This window comes from Rhyacophila brunnea, unplaced genomic scaffold (genome assembly GCF_057557595.1).
Source record: "Rhyacophila brunnea isolate RB1 unplaced genomic scaffold, BYU_Rbru_1.0 scaffold_7, whole genome shotgun sequence".
In the NCBI taxonomy this organism is placed as follows: Eukaryota; Metazoa; Arthropoda; class Insecta; order Trichoptera; family Rhyacophilidae; genus Rhyacophila; species Rhyacophila brunnea.
The window spans coordinates 7,421,774-7,441,587 of record NW_028233339.1 but is presented as its reverse complement, the minus strand read 5'-3'; the positions used below and the strand labels follow the sequence as shown (position 1 = coordinate 7,441,587).

The window sequence follows — 19,814 nt, the reverse complement described above, 5'->3', positions numbered from 1 at the left end:
GCCATTTCTTTTGTCATTCCCTAGTGGTTAAGCTACAACATACGGCCGTAGCCATAAAATGACAAACTATAATTAAAGTAGGGAGTAAAATTATGTTAACGCGCGTGTTTGAACATGTACCTAACCGAATTTTTTTTTATTTTTTTTTAAACGGTACATGTTCAAACACGCGCGTCAATATAATTTTACTCTTTACTTCAATTATAGTTTGTCAATTTATGGCTACGGCCGTATGTTGTAGCTTAACCACTGGGGAATGACAAAATAAATGGCGTATTTAAAAAAAACACTACCTTATTCTTAGGTCAATAATTATTATAAAGCAATCATTATTCATAAGATGTTTATCACGCTTGAATGGTCAAAAACATAGCTTATAATAAATATCTTTAGAATCATCTTGAAATGTGTTAATCTTGCCGATTTTTTGAATAATAAAATGCCTAATTCTTGTCAAATTTGGGATCACAGAGATTATCAATATAATTTTTTATCGTGAATATTTTACAAAAATTATCTCGTAATAAATTATGCTAATGGTTTTATAAATGCGTTTAAAAATTAATAAATGTAAAAAATCTTAACACCACTGCACAGTTATGTACCGAAATATGACTATATTCTAAAACATTAGAGCGAGAGGTTTAAAAGAATACTATTTTATGTAACAAAAATACTTCATGCAGTCATCAAATGTTTAAAATAACTATAAAGGATAATAAGGCTTCAAAAGTATATAAATAGATCATCTACAACGTTTAAGGAGTGTCCAGGATCATGGTTTGAATATACAATAAAAACTCAATTTTGACCTTCGACGAGCATGTCCCCCCTTAAGAATGACGACCAAAAATTATGTTTCACATCGTTAATGTATTATTGTCATGTTAATAATAAAATAATTATATTTTATTTGACCTATATAAAGCATTATACTTAACTTTTACTGCCAACATTCATTTACGGAAATACTTAATAACAAACACTTAAACAGTTTCCTTGATAGAATTTTTAACTTCTTCCTTGAATATTCAAATTAACTGTGAAGCATTATTGCGAAAGCCGACAGCGCTTTGTCTTGTATTTCAATTATAACACTTGTCAACGGTGGAAGGTTTTCAAAGTACTTTTACCGGTACCACCGTGAGACAAGAATATTTAATTTAATATTATAGCACAGTTTTATCCATCAAACGCTACGTAATTAGTTTATTAAGTTAAAATAATATAAAACAATAATAATACCCACTTAATCCGCCCTTTCTTGAGAAAGATCATGGGCAAAATGCCAAATCGACATTAATTTATTATAGTATACCTACCTCATTAAGTAAACTTCAGTTACCCGGTACCAGTAGCGAAGGTTGGAGGTAGGCCGTTAAGATCCGCCATAAATAGTGCACATTAAACTTTGTTAGTCATGCGTATTTGTTTTTATTGAACTAAGACTACAATTCACAGATAGTATTGGTTAGTTTTTAAAAATCAATAAAACCCTGCCTAAACCAAACCATTCTAGTTTAGGTTTTGGGCTATACAACAAAATTGCGCACGCTTTTTCATTCATACTGATTTGTTTTCGTTGGATTAAGAATATATATTACATGTATTGTTGGTTCATCAAAATATCCAAAATGATGTATGATTTAATTGCATAATTTTATATAATTTTACAGCTATACGAGTATTTTTCGACTGTTATCTATAATGGCTTGGTTTCGTTTCGGACGGTTTAGTTGATTTTTAAAAACTAACCATCACCATCATGAATGAAAACAAATACGTATGACTGCAAAAGTTTTGTGTGCACTATTTATGGCGCATCTTAACACCCTACCTCGACCCTTCGCCACTGCCCGGTAATATTGTTTTGTGTGTGTAGTATTCATCGTTTATCAGAACGTTAGACTAAGTTTAAGTTTTTTTTTATAATTCTCAATATTTACTACTGCAAATGGTGCCTCATTCCCTCCGACGATTTGACATCCCTAAGTTCGCTTGTGATAAGAGACTCTTGTGTTAATTAAAACAGTCAGAAGATTTGCGTGAATCACAAAAAAGGCCAACCTATTGATGGATTCTCTCTAGTTACTTCGTCCATTCTCAGAAATAATGGGAAGTGAAATACCTAACGGGTGTGGAGTAACAGGCAACCGATCTCAAGTGTGGAAAAATATAGGATAAACTTATACATATGCCAAGACCAAACTACCAAACTACCAACTACTACCAAAAAGGTACCAGGAATACAAACTGCCACTATGCATGGGTTTTATAGACTATGAGAAGGCGTTTGATTCGATAAAGAAATGTTCAATACTCGACGCACTCAGAAAACAAGGAATCCCTGGACGCTATATAAATATTTTTAATAATATATACAGTAGCACAACAGCATCTGTAAATCTCCATAAACCATCGCGCAGATTTCCTATCAGCAAAGGAGTCCGACAAGGTGATACAATCTCACCTAAACTATTTACAGCTACCCTTGAAGACTTATTCAGGCAACTTGACTGGAATGACAAAGGGATCCCCATAAATGGAGAATACCTGAGTCATCTGCGCTTTGCCGATGACATAGTAATTTTCTCGCAAGACTCAGAAGACCTCCAAAGCAGAATGCAGGAACTCGCTGAAGTAAGCAACAAAGTAGGTTTGAAAATAAATGTAACAAAGACGAAAGTCATGTTCAACTGCTTTGCAGGCCAAAAAGAGATCCTCATCAATGGCACTCAGCTCGAACAGGTGAAAAGCTACATCTATCTGGGACAACAAGTATCTATAGATGGATGTATATTTGATGAAATTGTTCGCAGAGTAAAGCTAGGCTGGAGTGCTTTTGGCCGCCTGAATAATGTATTCAAAAGTGACCTTCCACTGTGCCTAAAGCGCAAAGTGTTCAACCAGTGTGTGCTTCCCGTGATGACATATGCGTGTGAAACATGGACCCTAAGTAAAAGAGAGATCCAGAAACTTAGAGTAGCACAACGTGGTATGGAGAGGTGCATGTTGGGCATAACGCGAAAGGACAAAAAGAGGAATGAGTGGATAAGGAAGCAGACAAGGGTTTGCGATGTAATAGAGTTTATTAAAAGCCTTAAATGGAGATGGGCTGGACACATAGCTCGAAGAAGAGACAATCGTTGGACAAATCTAGTCATCCAGTGGTATCCAAGAAGTACAAAACGTCCACAAGGTAGACCTAGAGGCCGCTGGATCGATGAAATGATAAAGTTCTGCGGAAGTACGTGGCAACGCAATTTACAGGACCGAGAGAAGTGGAAGCAACTTGAAGAGGCCTTCATCCAGCAGTGGATAGATTCAGGCTGATGATGATGATGATATGCCAAGAATACGCTTGTTTTTCGTTCTGACAACTGGTCTCGGTTTATGCACTGACGCGTATTAAATACTGGTGTATTTGAAGGTTGCAACATACTATTGCACGACTATAATGTGTGGTTAATTTTCGTAGGACACTCACACATTCAAAACCCTGCGTCTAAATGTAGTGTATCGGAATTATATTTATTAATCTGTTCTGTGGGTTGTGTGTCTTCTCCTCCCATCGGAGATTGACCACTCGAATGGCCCTCGAAACAGTTTGGTGGAGCTGGGTTTAATTTAAACCAATCACGGAAGCTGTTAAGCCGCGAAATAAGACGTCAATGTTTCATTGGATAATGCTTTACTTTCGTCCTTTCATAATGTGGCCGAGGTTCTGTAGTTTTCTTGTTATGTTATATCATGTAGAATTTCTCGATAGTTTCCCAATCACAGGACATGGACATTTGTCATCATGTTCTGTTGTGTGTGAAACCAAACAATATACATTGTACGATAGAACCGGTATTAACTCGAAAGCGGGTTACTCAAAATAATCCACAGTTACAACTCAACTATAGGGTCGAACTGTATAATTATATTCAAACAGTCGGAGTCAAATTGCCATCAAATAGATCTATCAAAAATCACATATCAAACATATCAATGAAAACATAAAATTACACAAATACTAACCAAAAATCCCGCGAGCTTTATCTACCCAAAAATCCTACACTGTCAAAAATAATTACAAGATAAAAAGAACTTTTTATATACCACGTTTTTAAATTTTCTGTTGAATCATATAAACTTGACTATTCTATGTATTAATAATTTAGGACAAATAAGGCAATTGTCAACAAATCATTTTTTTGCTATTTTGCAACAAACAAACAAAATATAGAATACTGAAATGTCATTTTGATTTCCATAGTAACGCACGTATATATTAATAATTTAGTTGCTAGGACGACCCCCTTAGCAACCAATAATAGTGGATTGGATTACGGATGTCTTCCAAAATAACTTTTCATAGAAAACAGAATTAACTGAAAATGAATTCAATTCTACTTAAAGATCGCTAAAAGTATTAAAAGAATGCATTGGCACCGTGTTCTGATATATTCTAAAAGTTTCAAATGTCCAGCTAGTCGGGAAGTTAGTCAAAAATCGATTGCAAGATTTGTACTGGATAAACAACCACCGGACAAACAAGAATACGAGCTAAGAAAAAGTGGTAACGATGAGTGAATGATATGTGAAAACAAGACACAAAATTACGCTATCCAAAATATTTCACCAATTTGCTTTGATAACTAAACTATCGGAGAGTAGGTACAGACTACAGAGTTATACCATAATTAAGAAGTAGGTATCTAATCTATATATCTACCTAAGAGCGCGATGCTCAATTCGTACTTACCATAAAATAACAGTAAAAATTGTAAGTAGCCGAAATCCATCTGTTAACTATAGATTATAGAGATAAAGAATCCTTAACCATAGACTACTTTTGTTATGAACTCGCCCCCTTGCCCCCCTTCCGTATTGCCATTTACCACTGACAGCTGCTGTCAAAATAAATTGACGTGTCTTTAAAACGGCCAATACACTCAAATTCATTTAACAATTGATCTCAATATGGGTATTGAACAACCATTAAATATCCGTGACATTTAATACGACATATTTTCCTTTACTTTCTTGATTCTGTACATGTCTTAATTTAGTAAAACCGATTATCGAATTGAAATGTCAGTGTCAATGAATTATGAATTAACTTTTCTTATTCAGATTTAGATATTTATGTAATATTAAACCAATAGATAGGTAGTTGAAATATACAAGTACTTAGTTACCTACACACCAACATGGTAATATTAGTTTTAATCACTCTATATAATTATTCACATCATGGCATATATTTGTAATAATTGTAAATGACAAAATCTGACATTTCAACGGCAAGTGTTACCGTATCGGGAAAAACATGGTCAAAAAAAAACTTATATTATTCACTAATTGCGGAGACATTTAATCATTTTTATTAAATATTAATTGTGTATTTATAGTTATTGAATTTATTTTGTATATTTTTCATATTTTTGTCATCGTTTAACAATTACAAAATAATTTACCTAAATTATGAAAAAGAGAATTTTTATATATGGTAATATTTTCAATAGAAAAACAGAACGAAGCTATTGCAGATTTGGTGGACCATAGACAACTCGATCATAACTATGAAAGGCTTTCTGCATAGTGTTTTGTTGTAATTATGACAGACGATTGTGCATAGGGCTCTAAAAGAATATACCATATACATTATATAGAATCAATATGTCATCAAAAGAGACGAGACCAAAGATATTTTAAATTTCCCATTTGCGGTAGGGCGAATATTAACAGTATTACTCCGAATGTATTTTATTTGAATATTAAATTGCTGAGCAGCATCACCTCCAAAGTATCAATTACACCGCTTTGGTACAGCTCTTGTATCGCCGTGTCAATATTTAACCGGAAATTTTATTCCAAGAGGTCGGCCGACTTGAATTCCTTCCAAATTTTACCTTTGCGAAAATATTAAATTCCCCATAAGTACGCACTTTAAAATAATTTTTGACCCTTTTAAACTTAAATTTCCCGTTCAAATTCGATCCTCTTTGTTTGTTAAATGTTCGCTACGTTTAAATTGAGGTTTTTTTGCTTTTTCTTCTGCGAATAAAGTACGTATTTATTTTACCATTTGTGTTTTTCTCTCTTTGATAATAAATAACACTTGCCTCATTCATATGGACTGCATGATTGGATGTAACGTTTTTATTGATTAATTAAATTTTGATTATAGTATCGTTGCGTATGTGTCAAATAACCGAAAAACTCATGACAACTTGACATGTTCGCGAAAATCAGTCCCAAACGATAAACCATGTCGCCAACATGGTATGGTTACATGCAAATAGTTATTGTTCGTAAAACATTTCGCCGGTGCAGAGTTCACCGTGAGCTTTCTATAGGAACAAGATGGCCGTATAGGTACTATACGGTTTCCAATTTCATTTGATTCAATATGAACATTTATTCAACTTTCATAGCTGATTTTGGCAAAATTCATGAATTCAAGAATGAAAACCTAACCGAACAAATAATCCAGTATTTCGGCTATTTTGAAAATTTGTTTGCTGCTGGCTTCCTGTTGAGTGTAAGTAAACCGACAAGAACCATGTTTTATTTAGTCGTTAATTTTATGTCAGTACTATACTACCCAAAGAGGTTGGGCGGTCTTTAATATACAGCCATATATTTCAGATACAACATTTCTTGATGAAGTGTGATATGGCGAACTGCATACGTATAAGTTTCCGGACACGAAGCAGCGTTCCATGTTAATTTTCATCATAATTATTTTTTAAATCCACCACCATTTGGTTGGCGTACCGAGTAGTATGCAATGCCTTGCGAGGCAGTTGGTTTTCGCCAGATGTATTTACTAGTTCTACATAATTATTACACAATTTTAAATATTACTCCGACGTAAATCAAAACTGAATCCCTCGACCAGTTTTTTGTTTTGTTTAATTAATTTTCATTTTCCTTTCGTTCTAAGTTTTATCTATTCATTAATCTTAGTTTTTTCTTGTTTAATATGAAACGTTTATACTGTAGGAGGGTTTTTATGGTTCTCTTTTAACACGTACAAAATAAGACCGTGCCAAAATCCTTCGTCAAAAAACTATTTAATTAATTTTAATTTTGATTTATCACTGTTTCTCAAATTCAGTAAATAATAATATTCTAAAAGATAGCTTTACTTTTTTATTCTTCATTTGTTTTAAATTTGCACAAATTTCTAAATTTATTTTGTGTATATTTTACCGTAAAATTATTCTTTAGATACACAATAAAAGTTTGAATTTATTTTACTGCGCTCATTCGCAACACAACATAACAAGCGGTCTTTTTTATCGCAAATTTATGTTTTTACAATTTTCCCATTTACCCGAGCTAATGTGTAAATTTGAATTTTTTATTGCTTCCCGTAAATTTCAGACAGTTCTGTACATCCGCAGCTGAAAAGTGTAAGGCATCATCAAAGTGGATTATGGTGTATCCTCAAAAAACATCGCACTCGCGGATGAAATTCTCCAAAGTAACAAATTAAGACAGACAGAGTATCTTTATCCCCGTTTGCTTATGTCGAGAATTAATTCATTCACACGCGAGCAATCCGTGTTTGTTTCGTTTACATTTTTGTGTTTTCGCGAATAATGTTTCACTTTATTTCAATATTCATATATGAATAATGTATGCATTTGAAACACGGAACCTTAACGTAAGAGAAATCTAAAAAATAGAGTAGCGCAGGGTCTCCCAACCTTCTTTTCATCTGGACCTCATTTATAGCTAAAAATGGAATGGCGGACACAATTGTTTCCAATGAACATTTCTATTTTTGAATTTCCTTTTATTAATGAAGATATAGCTAATATGTAAAAACACTGTTAAATATAATTGTGTATAAGTACGTTATTATATTTATGTATTAATAAAACTAATATACCTATTAATATGGTATGCAAAAAATATATTGGATTTCTTCACCAAATTTTTCATAATTTGGAATGTGTGTTGATATTGTTATACCCCTTTTACACATGTATGGATTTACTGTTGACAGTAAGTATCTATTATCGCGGCTAGCAAGAAAATGTATGAGTAAACATGTATTATTCTGCAGTTGCAAGCTTGCATGCGTGAATCAAAAATGTTTGGAAGCTTCTGAATTTTCATGCGACAGTAGGGATTTTTTCGAATTGCGCCTGCGCAGTAGAACGATAGTGGTGAACCTGCCGGCAAAAAACGAACTACATATACTCATTTTGACGTTAACCAATTTTCACTACCTGTCAAATAGTAGGTAGATACCATAAAATGACTCGCCAAAGTTCTCGGGTACAGGGTTGGGAATCCCTGGAGTAGCGTAACCTGGCATGGAAATGTGGCAATTTGGTATAACGCTAAAGCGATTGAATGATAAGGGGACCTACCCTTTGTGGTGGACATCGTCAAGCTGACGTGATAGCAATGGGTTGATCGTTGAGAGGATAGGATACCCACAGAACATCATATGAAGTCATACAGTGGCAGATTAGGTCGCCTTTACCTCTCTCTATCTACCTCTCTGATTGACGAACTCGTGATCCGCGGAAGTACATGGCATCAAATAACTAACTACTTTTCTTTTTCGAGTACCGTAGATCGCCTTTCGGATTTCAATGGAAAATTCAAGTCAAATTTGGTCCACGTTTTTTTTTGTATTTCACTGGGTCTATTCTCGACTATCGGCGGCTATCGACGTTTGTTTATCATATTTATCGCTTATTGCTTATGGGGGTAGTATTATAATTGTTACAATAAATTAACCGTCAAAAAGTGTTATTTTTTAACAACCCCTCTCTTGGCTTTATTAACTTTTAGAGCAAGATGGACAGTTTCGAAAGCTAACTTAATGTAACAATTATTTTACTGCCCCCATTTGTAAAAATGTAGCATTTTGAGATAAGGAGACTTTCACGTTTTTCAACTTTTCTTAAGATTTTTTTCAATAACGTGGATGTGTATTTTGATTTATGGTATAAGCAAAAACCAGTACCTATATTTTCAATCAATGCTGTGTTTTTGCGTATGAATTTCGTTATACTGTTTTATTGTTTAGAGTAACTACTGTTTTCATGAAAAAAAAACAAAAAACTGAAATAAATTTTATACCTCTTTTGACATTATGTCAAATGGTTTAGAATTTCACGTAGATCATCATCTGTACACTAACTCAATTTGTTTTGTCGAAGAGCTGCCCTTTTCCTTATACAGAATACCCCGATACATAAATATTAACTATCGCCGATAGCAGTCTTATGTATAGAACAGGCCCACTGAGGCTATTCTATATTTTATAAATTCCGTTGCATTTTGTAAGTGTTTAATTAATGTATTTGCATCACACACCTAATGTGACAATACAATACTTATTATTAAATAGTCTAGTTTTAATCTAAAATACATAATATCTACTTACATCACTATATAATTTGTAACCTTTATTGCCTAATATTATATTGTGTTTATAAGTTGTTGTTTTATTGTTTTTATTAGTTTGCTAATATTAATGTTTTCCCAACGGGGAGCGCGCCGTCCGATTTTCCCAGTGAAAAGAGAATAGAGTTGTTGGCAGGGAAACTTCGCCTTCGGGTTATTTTAAAAGAAAGCCTCAACTTTCAACTTTTTCATTAATCGAATAAAAAACTTGCTCGTTGTTTTCCTGGGAAAACTCGATCGCAAGCTACGCCGAAATATTTTGAGACGAGCTCCCTCATTATTGATAATATCTACCTACCTACTTGATGCCGTTATAGATTTGCATAATCCCGGGAGAAAAGTGACATTTTTTATTTTCGGTCATTGATTTTTTTTTTTTCCGATGAACTCGGCAGTATTTATTTGCATTCTAAACGCTTTTCCATTTAGTAAATGGGGCTTTCGAGAAAAATTATGCGGAAAATAGGTTCAAGTCTCAATAAGGATGTGTGAGTTGAAAGCCTACTTTGAAATTTATTATGGCTAGCCCTTTCAGCTCTTCAAATTACTTATTATGGCTCGAACACGCTAAGGCCTTGTCCAGATGGCGCAATTTGATTCGTGCCTAAAAACTAAAACGTAAAAATGCATGTAATCGCCGCGTGTCACTTCTCGCGCGCGATCGATGTAAATGTGACCTCATTGAGCTGTCCACATGCAATCGCGGTGAGACACAAGTCAATTGGACAAGCTCTAACAGATTGTTTTTCGACGCACACCCAATGAACCACCGACGAGCGCGCCATGAACCGTCGAGCATACCCAACTTTGGATATTTTATAGATAGAATAATATTTTTTATCTATTATAGTTTGGTTTAGGCAGGGCTTAATGAATTTAAAAAAATATATGTGTAATATGTATTCTTAATCCAACGTAAACAAATAAGTACGAATGAAAAAGAGTGCACAATTTTGTCGTATCGCTCAAAATATACCAAAGATATTATGGTTTGGTTAGGCAGGGTTTAATTGATTTTTAAAAACTAACCAATACCATTTATGTAAATTATTGTAGTCTTAGGTCAATAAAAACAAATACGTATGACTATCAAAGTTTATGTGCACTATGTATGGCGGATCTTAACAGCCTACCTCCACCCTTCGCTACGGCATGTATGTCCGCCCGAAAGTCTAAACATTCTCGTCCAACGTCACATTTCACATTCGTTTATTCTCTGCCCCCTCCCGTCACATTCCATCTATATGGAAAATCATTTTCCGTAGGGTATGGCTCACTGTGTTTTATCTTATATCTCAGGTCATTATTTTATTAATAAACACCCATAATGGTCATATCTCAGAACATATTATCACAATATATAGTTTCCCGTTATATTAACATGGTAAAGGGTCGTTATTTTCTTATCATCATATTTTTAACTTCATAAAATGTCGAGATAACCGATCTATTTTATTTTTTTTGATAAGGAATGTATAATTTAAACAAGTGTACTGTTTGTAAGACCTTTGAGTCTTTGTGGAATCTAGCCAACGTAATCGGTCTATCAGCGAAAACATAATGACAATAATGTACTAAGTAAATTGTGATATTTATCTGTAAATTTAGTGTTATCCGTTTGAATTTAAGCACTGTGTTCACATTATAGAAGCCTGGATGCCTATTTTTATCAGTGGGTCTGTTGGCACGACATACAATGTAATTAAGGTCATTGATTGACCCTTTGAACATTAGTTTGTTGGTCTGACACTAGATGGGATGGAAATCAACACGAGATGAAAATTAATACACAACGTGAACATGATTGGATAGGTACGACAGCAGAGTACTTATTACCTAATAACAGTCATACGCATCAGATAATAATATCATGTTTCAAAATACGTAGGTACATAATTAATGTATATTGGATCACGTTATGTGTGAATCTGTGGATTGAGCTACATATAAAAATCGTTACGAATGACAATTAGAAACTAAGGATGAAAAGGAAAAAAATGAATAATAGCAGTTTTTACATAACGTGAAAAAGGATTTAGCACAGAATAGATTAATAAATGGAATGTAATGAGAAGATATTATGTGTGAGTGTCCTACGAAAACGAAACGCACATTATAGACGTGCAATAGTGTCTTGCAACCTAAAAATACGCCAATATTAAATAAGCCGAGAGCAGTTGTCAGAACGAAGGACAAGCTTAGAATGATGTATTCTTGACACGTGTTTAAGTTTATCCTACATTCTTCCACACTCGGGATCGGTTGCCTGTTACTCCACAGCCGTTAGATATCAGTTCGCATTATTTCTGACTTCCTTGGGATTTATGAGCATTTTTTTTATTGAATAACTATATAGGTATATACATGTGTATAAAATGTTGTTTTTAATTTCCTATCAATATAATATCTAAATTGATTATTGTTACCTGATGTGACCGTGTCTCTTAAATACACTTAAAACACAACTTACATAATATGTGTAGGTAAGTCGTGTCAATATTTTTTTCATGGAATAGTGATAACACCCACATTTACACCCACGGTGGCCGCGCGGCTTAAGCGTTGGACTATAAAGCCGTGGGTCCCAGGTTCGAATCCTGGGTCTAGAAAGTACACATTGTTTTTCAATTTGTGTGTTTCAGGGTATGGGCCTAATAGGTTGAGCAAGTGGCTGACATCCATTTCTCGTAAAAAAAAAAACAAAATCTATCGATACAAACCTCCACTCTGTGGAGGCCCATATGATCGGACATGGTCGAATGAAAAGAAAAAACGTGATAACACTGATAACTGATAATGAATCACATGTGAACCAGACATCATTAAATTTACAGAAAACTATTGTGTTCAATTTTTGTTGACAGTACAAATATTTAATTGAATAACTAGGGACTAAGGAATCAGAAATATAAAGTTTCTTAGCTAAAGGGTATGTTTTTACAAAAAATCAGACGTAATGAGTTCGTAAAACGAGTTGATGGTTTCGGAGACGAATTTGCTCACAAAACTGAGGCCTGTCGTAGTTCTCGCTGTTGTAAGTAAATAGTAGAAATATTATGCGGAAACCAACGCTAGTAGGTATAAACTTTTCGTCATATTGGAAATACATCATCAATTTTCATCACGTTGTTAGGAAAACGCGTGATTCGATTTAACGTTCGCCGTGCGTAACGTTTGACGTGACGCCACGTAACGCCATTTCCTTGCCATAAATATCGTTAGGGTTACATCTTTTCCATACTAAATATAGGTATATTCAAACACCAAACCCCATGTCATATTATATCAAAGCACTCAGATTATAAATAATTATCAATAGTTCATCTATGAACGTAGTATGGTATGATAGTATGTAATGATAGTATTGTATGAACGTATATAGTACAGTAAAAATAAAACAATGATTCGGTTGGTCGATGGTATGCGTTCGGATGTCCGAGTCCTACTAATGGTACTAATTACCTGGCAGCCGATATACCCGTAGCTCTGACAACGGTACACGTATTCGTACGCATACAATCCACGAACCGAATCATAGTTTTGTTTTTACTGTACAATAGCTTTGGCAACACTATCTATACAAGAAAGTGGAGAGGTCAAGGTATAATGAGGAGCTGTAAACACTTTATGGGGGCAAAAAAATCACGTGTTATATGAAAATGCAGAGACTACGCTGCATCGGCCACGTGCATAGAATACCGGAGGATATACCGGCGAGGCGGACTATGTACGCAACCCCCGATGACAAGAGAAGACCTGGACGGCCAAACATTTAGATGGCTGGACTGCGCCACGTGAGATTTAAAAATGCTCAATCAAAGCAACAACTGGACAGTGTCGGCGCTGGATCGTCCATGATGGAGGAAGTTTTTGAAGGATGCCAAGACCCGTCAAGGGTTGCAATGCCATTAATGATGATGACGATGCATGTATGATGGGTTCAGCCCAGTCGATTCTTGGAATTGGCTTAAATTCTTTTGTATATAGACGCTCTCCATCTGTTTATTGACTACACCTATGACTGTCGAGCCTTATTTTGAATAATTAAAATAAATAGATTCTTTATTGCACCCACGCTTAAGGTTCCTAGTTAAATAAAATAATTCAATGTATACTTTTACATATGTGTATACACTGTGGTAGTATTACCACTATACTGACATACCTCCATATCTGTTATTATAGTTTAATATTTTTCTGACATTGTTTTATCTTTAAATCTTGTGGAAATGGCCCCTATTCCCTTTACAGTTTTTCTCTTTATGACGTCATAAAATAAATACATCTTCATCACTAAAGATGGCGCTGTATCTCAGTGATTCCCAACCGTTTTTTGGGGTAGCCTAACCACATCAAATAATTTGTAAAACCTCGGCGAAATCTTACATAGCTTATACGAATTCGGTTGAACAGGTTTAAAAAATACAAACATTTTCATTTCGCATTAAGGCTTACAAACAGGGTGACAAACAAATATTTTCTTTTTATAACCTAGATAATTTCTTCATTGTTTTAATAACGGATGGTGTGAAAACATTTTTTTACCATTGTTTTTAATCAATTAACAAAATCTGTAAGTTGTCGCTTTTATCCAAAAAAATTTCAAATTTTCGCGGAATATACTCACAGAACCTGTTTATTATTTATATACATATATCAACGTGGTAGTCTTTACCAGCACATTATAGTATGTAATATAGGTACCTACTACTACGTGTGTTAGTCTCTGTCGTTTTCTCATTGGTGAGGATCGTGACCACTTCGAAATTCCTCTACTTCGTCTTCCCTGAAGGTTTTCCAAAGCTACAAATCTATAAAATATGTCCATAAAATGTAGTATCCGTCTTATACGTATTGTCGACAGTCGTTCCTTTAATTCGAGTGTCTGAATGACTTATTGATTATTTTAGTGATCTGTACAATGAATTCGAAGCATTCGCCGCCGAGATTACAATATGTTCAAGGCCATCAATTAACTTGTTTTGTCTTCCTTCAAGATCTTGGAACACGAATGTTTTGACAAATATAATTTTCGCGTTGCTTGGAGATTCATCGATCTTTCCTACAGGTTATGATCGAGAAATTTAGTCTCGAGAATTCTGGAGATTTAATTTTCCGAAATTCTCATTTCTCGAGAAATCATTTGTTCCGGTAAATATTTGTTGGGCGAAATGAAAAAAATAATCGGCAAGAATATTATGTAATTTCGTAATGAAACCGATTTCTCGAAAAACCAAAATGTAATTCTTGAGAAAACCTATATATTCTTGATTTAGAGAATTTTCATATCTGGAGAAATAAAAAGCGTGGAATAATCTCAAGCTCATCACATTTTTGCAATTTGTTTCTCCATTATTAGATATTATTAACTTCATCTGCTTTTTCTTCGCAAGTACAAAAACTTTTTGGGTTTATAAATCTCGGAGTAGAGGTGGTAATAAGGAATTCTCGAGATATTATAGTAGTCTTGCTAAATTTCTTTTTAGAAATCTCAACAATCTTATTTCTTGATAAATTGATAATGAAATATACTAAATCCGCGAGCGGATCTGCATGGAAAGTAAACAAGAAAAAAGCTCCTGTCTTTCATTATGGGCAGAAATAAAATTATAAAAGGAAAACAAAAGTTTTCGGTTTTGTTTTCCACGGAAAAAATTGGGGTGAAAATCGCCCGAACGGAAATAAAACGTAATACACATAGTTAACTTAAATAAAAAAATCTCGTGATTCTTGTGAAATTAATAAACGAGTCTTGAATTGTCTAGGATATTTTGTTCTAAGTGGAACCAATCGTAGTCTAATTATACGAAACTGTTATAATGAGTAGTTATACTATAATATTTATATATTATGTTATAATAAATATATATTATATAAGATACGAGGGTGGGTCAATAAGTCCTTAGAAAAGCCGACAGGTGGCGCGACTAGTACTGTAAGCGGTTTGTTTTCATGCAGCGGCACTACCGATTCAGTATGCTGTGAAGTTTCAATCAGATTGGTCGGGTTGTTGTGTGTTTCTCGTACATTTAAAAAAAAAATTTGCTTGTGGAAAATGGAAAAATGGAAAATGGAGAAAATTGAGTTTAGAGCTGTTATTAAACATTTTAATATAAAAGGGTTAACAGCAAAGGAAATAAAAAATGAGTTGGATTTAGTTCACGGCATATCTGCTCCTTCACTTGCAACTATTTATAACTGGTTAAATGAATTTAAACGTGGTCGTACATCAACAAAGGATGAACCACGCTCAGGACGTCCTGTAGAGGTGACTACACCAGAAATGATCAATAAAATCCACGATATGGTGTTAAGTGACCGAAGATTAAAGTTGAGTGAGATAATTGAGGTTACAGGGATCTCAAAAGGTAGCGTCATTTCTATTTTACATGACAAATTGGGCATGAAAAAAATTTCTGCAAGATGGGTGCCGCGTTTGCTCACAGTCGACAATAAACGCAATAGGGTGGTGGCCTCTAAAGCCCTGTTGTCGCTCATGCAACGCAATCCGGATGAATTTTTTCGTCGCTTTGTGACTGTAGATGAAACATGGATACACCACTATACTCCCGAGACGAAAGAACAGTCAAAGCAGTGGATTGCGAAAGGCGAACCATGTCCAAAGAAGGCGAAAACCGTAAAATCAGCTGGTAAGGTTATGGCTACTGTATTTTGGGATGCACGTGGAATTATTTTCGTTGACTATTTGGAAAAAGGAAAAACAATAACAGGGGATTATTATGCATCTTTATTGGATCAGCTAAAAAACAAAATTGAAGAAAAACGGCCTCATTTAAACAGGAAAAAAATCCTCTTTCATCAGGACAATGCCCGTGTTCACACATGTTTACAATCAATGGCTAAAATTGAAGAATTGAAGTTCGAATTGGTCGACCACCCACCGTATTCGCCAGATTTAGGCCCCAGTGACTTTTTCCTTTTCCCAAACTTAAAAAAATGGCTAAGTGGACAACGTTTTTTTTCAAATGAAGAAGTCATCGATCGGACAAATGCTTATTTTGAGGACCTTCCGAAAACTTATTTTTCTGACGGTTTAAAAAAAATTGAGAAACGTCTAACCAAGTGTATTGAGCTCCAAGGAGATTATGTAATTCGTACGTAAGATTACGTAATTCGGTCGTACGCAGTTCCCTATGGTACGAGGGTGGGTCAATAATTCCTTAGAAAAAAGCATTAAAACAGTTTTATTTTTGTATTTTTTTTTTATTTCTCAACATAATCTCGCAAACTCCAACTAAAACGCAGCATACTGAATCGGTAGTGCCGCTGCATGAAAACAAACCGCTTACAGTACTAGTCGCGCCACCTGTCGGCTTTTCTAAGAATAAGAATACTTTTATAATTTAAAATACCTACTGTAGCTTTTTGACAGTATTTCGAATACAATATATTATTCCGTACACTGTACAGTATAATTACATACCATGTTTCATAAGTACACACTTTTGTAGGTAGGGTGTACAGAAACAAGTGGGTAGGATGACATGTTTGCCAATGCCACCGGCTGAAATGGGGAGAGTGGGGTGGATTTTTTTAATGAAATTGATGCGAAAAGTCTTTGCGTAATTTTACAAAATGCCGAAATATATTTTTTTTGTATATCGGCACGTGTCCTGTTTTTTGACAATTCCGAAAGTACGTAGTGTGAAGGAAAAACCTTTTCATGCGTTTTCGAAATCTGTGTGGGATTCGTTTATTTTTTATGATTATTTAATAGTCGAGTTGTTTACTGTAGAGAATATTAAATTCAGTGTATATACCTACACTGTGTCACCTGTCAAACACACGGACAGCTATTATTACGTCAGTATCAGGTAAAGTTTAGTAGCACCTCGAAAGTAAAATTCATAATAATATACGATCGTAGAGGTACAATAATATTAAATTGTCTTTTTCATGTAGGTATATTAAATGATGAGGGTGTCACCTGTTAGCAGCAGATCATTTTGCGATCACATATATCTCTATAAAACTCTTTTTCTCTCTCAGTATTATCATAATATGTGTCAGAATGTTGTCCAGCACACTGGATGAGAGAAATATATATTGGAAAAGACAGCCTGAGAAGATAATGAGGCACAGTTTCTTTATTGGGGTAAAAAAAGTCACGTAGCGTAAGAAAATGAAGACTGTGGAAGAGTTACCAGCAAGGCGGGCTATGTACGCATCCTCTGAAGGCAAGGAAAGACCAGCTAGCTGCTAGACTGAACCACGGGCAACTATTGGAATATGGCAGCACTAGATTGACCGGGGTATAGAAAGTTTTTGACATAATATGCCATTACCCGCCAAAAAATTAATAGGATTTGTTGTGATCATCATCTCAACACAAAATATGGAACATACCTTTATGGAAAAGATATACATTTAAAATTAAGTTGTTGGGCGGGTACTGGGTAACTAGTCTGCCAAATGGACGACGGACATCTGGGTACCCCGCAGTCGAGTTAAATGTGTGGATGAAATACACACGTACGTTATAATTTGAATCACAAAGTAGACAAAACACCATAGCACCATTAGTCTTTGCAACAGCCTTAACATTCGCGTTATTACATTAGATTTGCTTGACCACTAATCGCAACGTATGTGTATTTCATTCATGTGCCTAGATGTCCGTCGTACAGTTGTCCTGGCAACCAGCCATTCGGTGTCGTCCAGTCGGCGTCGCGCAATCGTCTCATTCCCGTAGGTGCCACTTAATATTGGCGATACTACTAACAAAAGGGAGTCTTATGGTAGTTTAGGCGTTGTCTATATGGCGCGTGGACACTTCAATAAGGTCACCTGTACCTCGACCGCGCGCGATAGTCGTCACGGTGTATGTGGACGGCTCAATGAGGTCACATGTACCTGGAATGCGCGTGAGTCAAAACGTACCATGTGGACAAGGCCTTAATACAATCAATCGATGCAGATCAGGTTTAGGAATCAGGCTTAAAGAAACATGCACTCTGGTAGTAAGTAGGTACTCTACAGTGGTGAGAACTGGTTATTCGATGTTGTGGGTTCATTATAATTGGTATGAAAATTAGTTACTTTTCAGTTATACTGTACGACGTATTCAATAAATTTATTCAGTGAAATGTTTGTATCTCAGTACACACGTAAACACGTAGAACTAATCAATTAATGGTTTAATTTATTTCCAAGTAATTTAGTTGTGGTTTGCTTCTCTGCAAATTGCGACATTATTGAACCGAGCCATTAAGTTCCAATGAATAATTATTTGCCATACCAAAATGTCTCTCTCTCTCTGCAAACCCTTGTCTAATTTAAATGTTTTTTAATTTTCCAATGAAAGCTTTTAACTAAACTTACATTACTTACTATTTTCATATCAGCACAAAGGGAAAACGTATTATTTCCACATCAATGAAATTATGTACTTATAATATTGGGCCAGATGCTTAGTTATATTTAACACAATTTGTCGTTTAGTAACTAGTGATACCACTAAATAGTGGCAGAGCTGAGAAATAATCAAATATACTGTATAGAGAATTTAAACAAATGTACTATCTATTTTATTTTTCATACGAATAAATTCAATACAGTACTGTATTTGCTTGAGTTATGTGTACCATATGCTTGCCTATTTTGACAAATGCCACTATGTTGGTTATGTTAATTTAGTGGCACATCTCTGCATCTGGCCCTATATCAGCACAAAGAGAAAACATATTATTTCCACATCAACGAAATTATGTACTTATAATATTTTAAGGGCCATATGCTTACTTATATTTAACCCAATTTGCCGTTTAGTAACTAGTGGTAGAACTGAGTAACACCCAAGTATATTGTATAGAGAATTTAAACAAAAATGTATCTATTTTATTTTTCATACGAATAAATTCAATACAGTACTGTATTTGCTTGAGTTTAGTGTATGATATGGGGCCTTATGTTGTAACTTGCGAGATGAAGTCGCCCGGTCGACATGACGTCATATGACATCATTGTGACGTACTACCGGAGTGAGTCAATAGCATTCGAGAAATTAACGCTACTCTAATACTGGCATTATTCATTGTCCCCATACACAAATAGGTGTTTCAGCATAATAATATCTATGGTGAGCAGTGTGCTTGGGCGGCTCGCCTCGATGCGTGTATTGAGGTTACGTCACAATTACGTCATGTCGTCGGGTGACTTCATGTCACAAGTTATAACATAGGGCACATGCTTGCCAATTTTGACAGATGCCACATTTGTTTTATAGTCTGCCACTATGTTGGTTAGGTTTAGTGGCGACATCTCTGCATCTGGCCTTAAGAGTTTTATTGTCACATTAATAATTTAATAATTCATCACATTAATAATTTAATAATAAATTTTAATCAACTAATTATAATTATGTACTC

At 34.8% G+C, this 19,814-nt stretch overlaps 1 protein-coding gene across 14 annotated transcripts in view; it reads left to right on the top strand.

The window, feature by feature from the left end:
* LOC147064435 (RNA binding protein fox-1 homolog 1-like) overlaps nucleotides 1-19,814 on the top strand; it is a 522,090-nt gene that overhangs the window by 471,904 nt on the left and 30,372 nt on the right. The gene's annotated exons all lie outside the window — the stretch shown is intronic.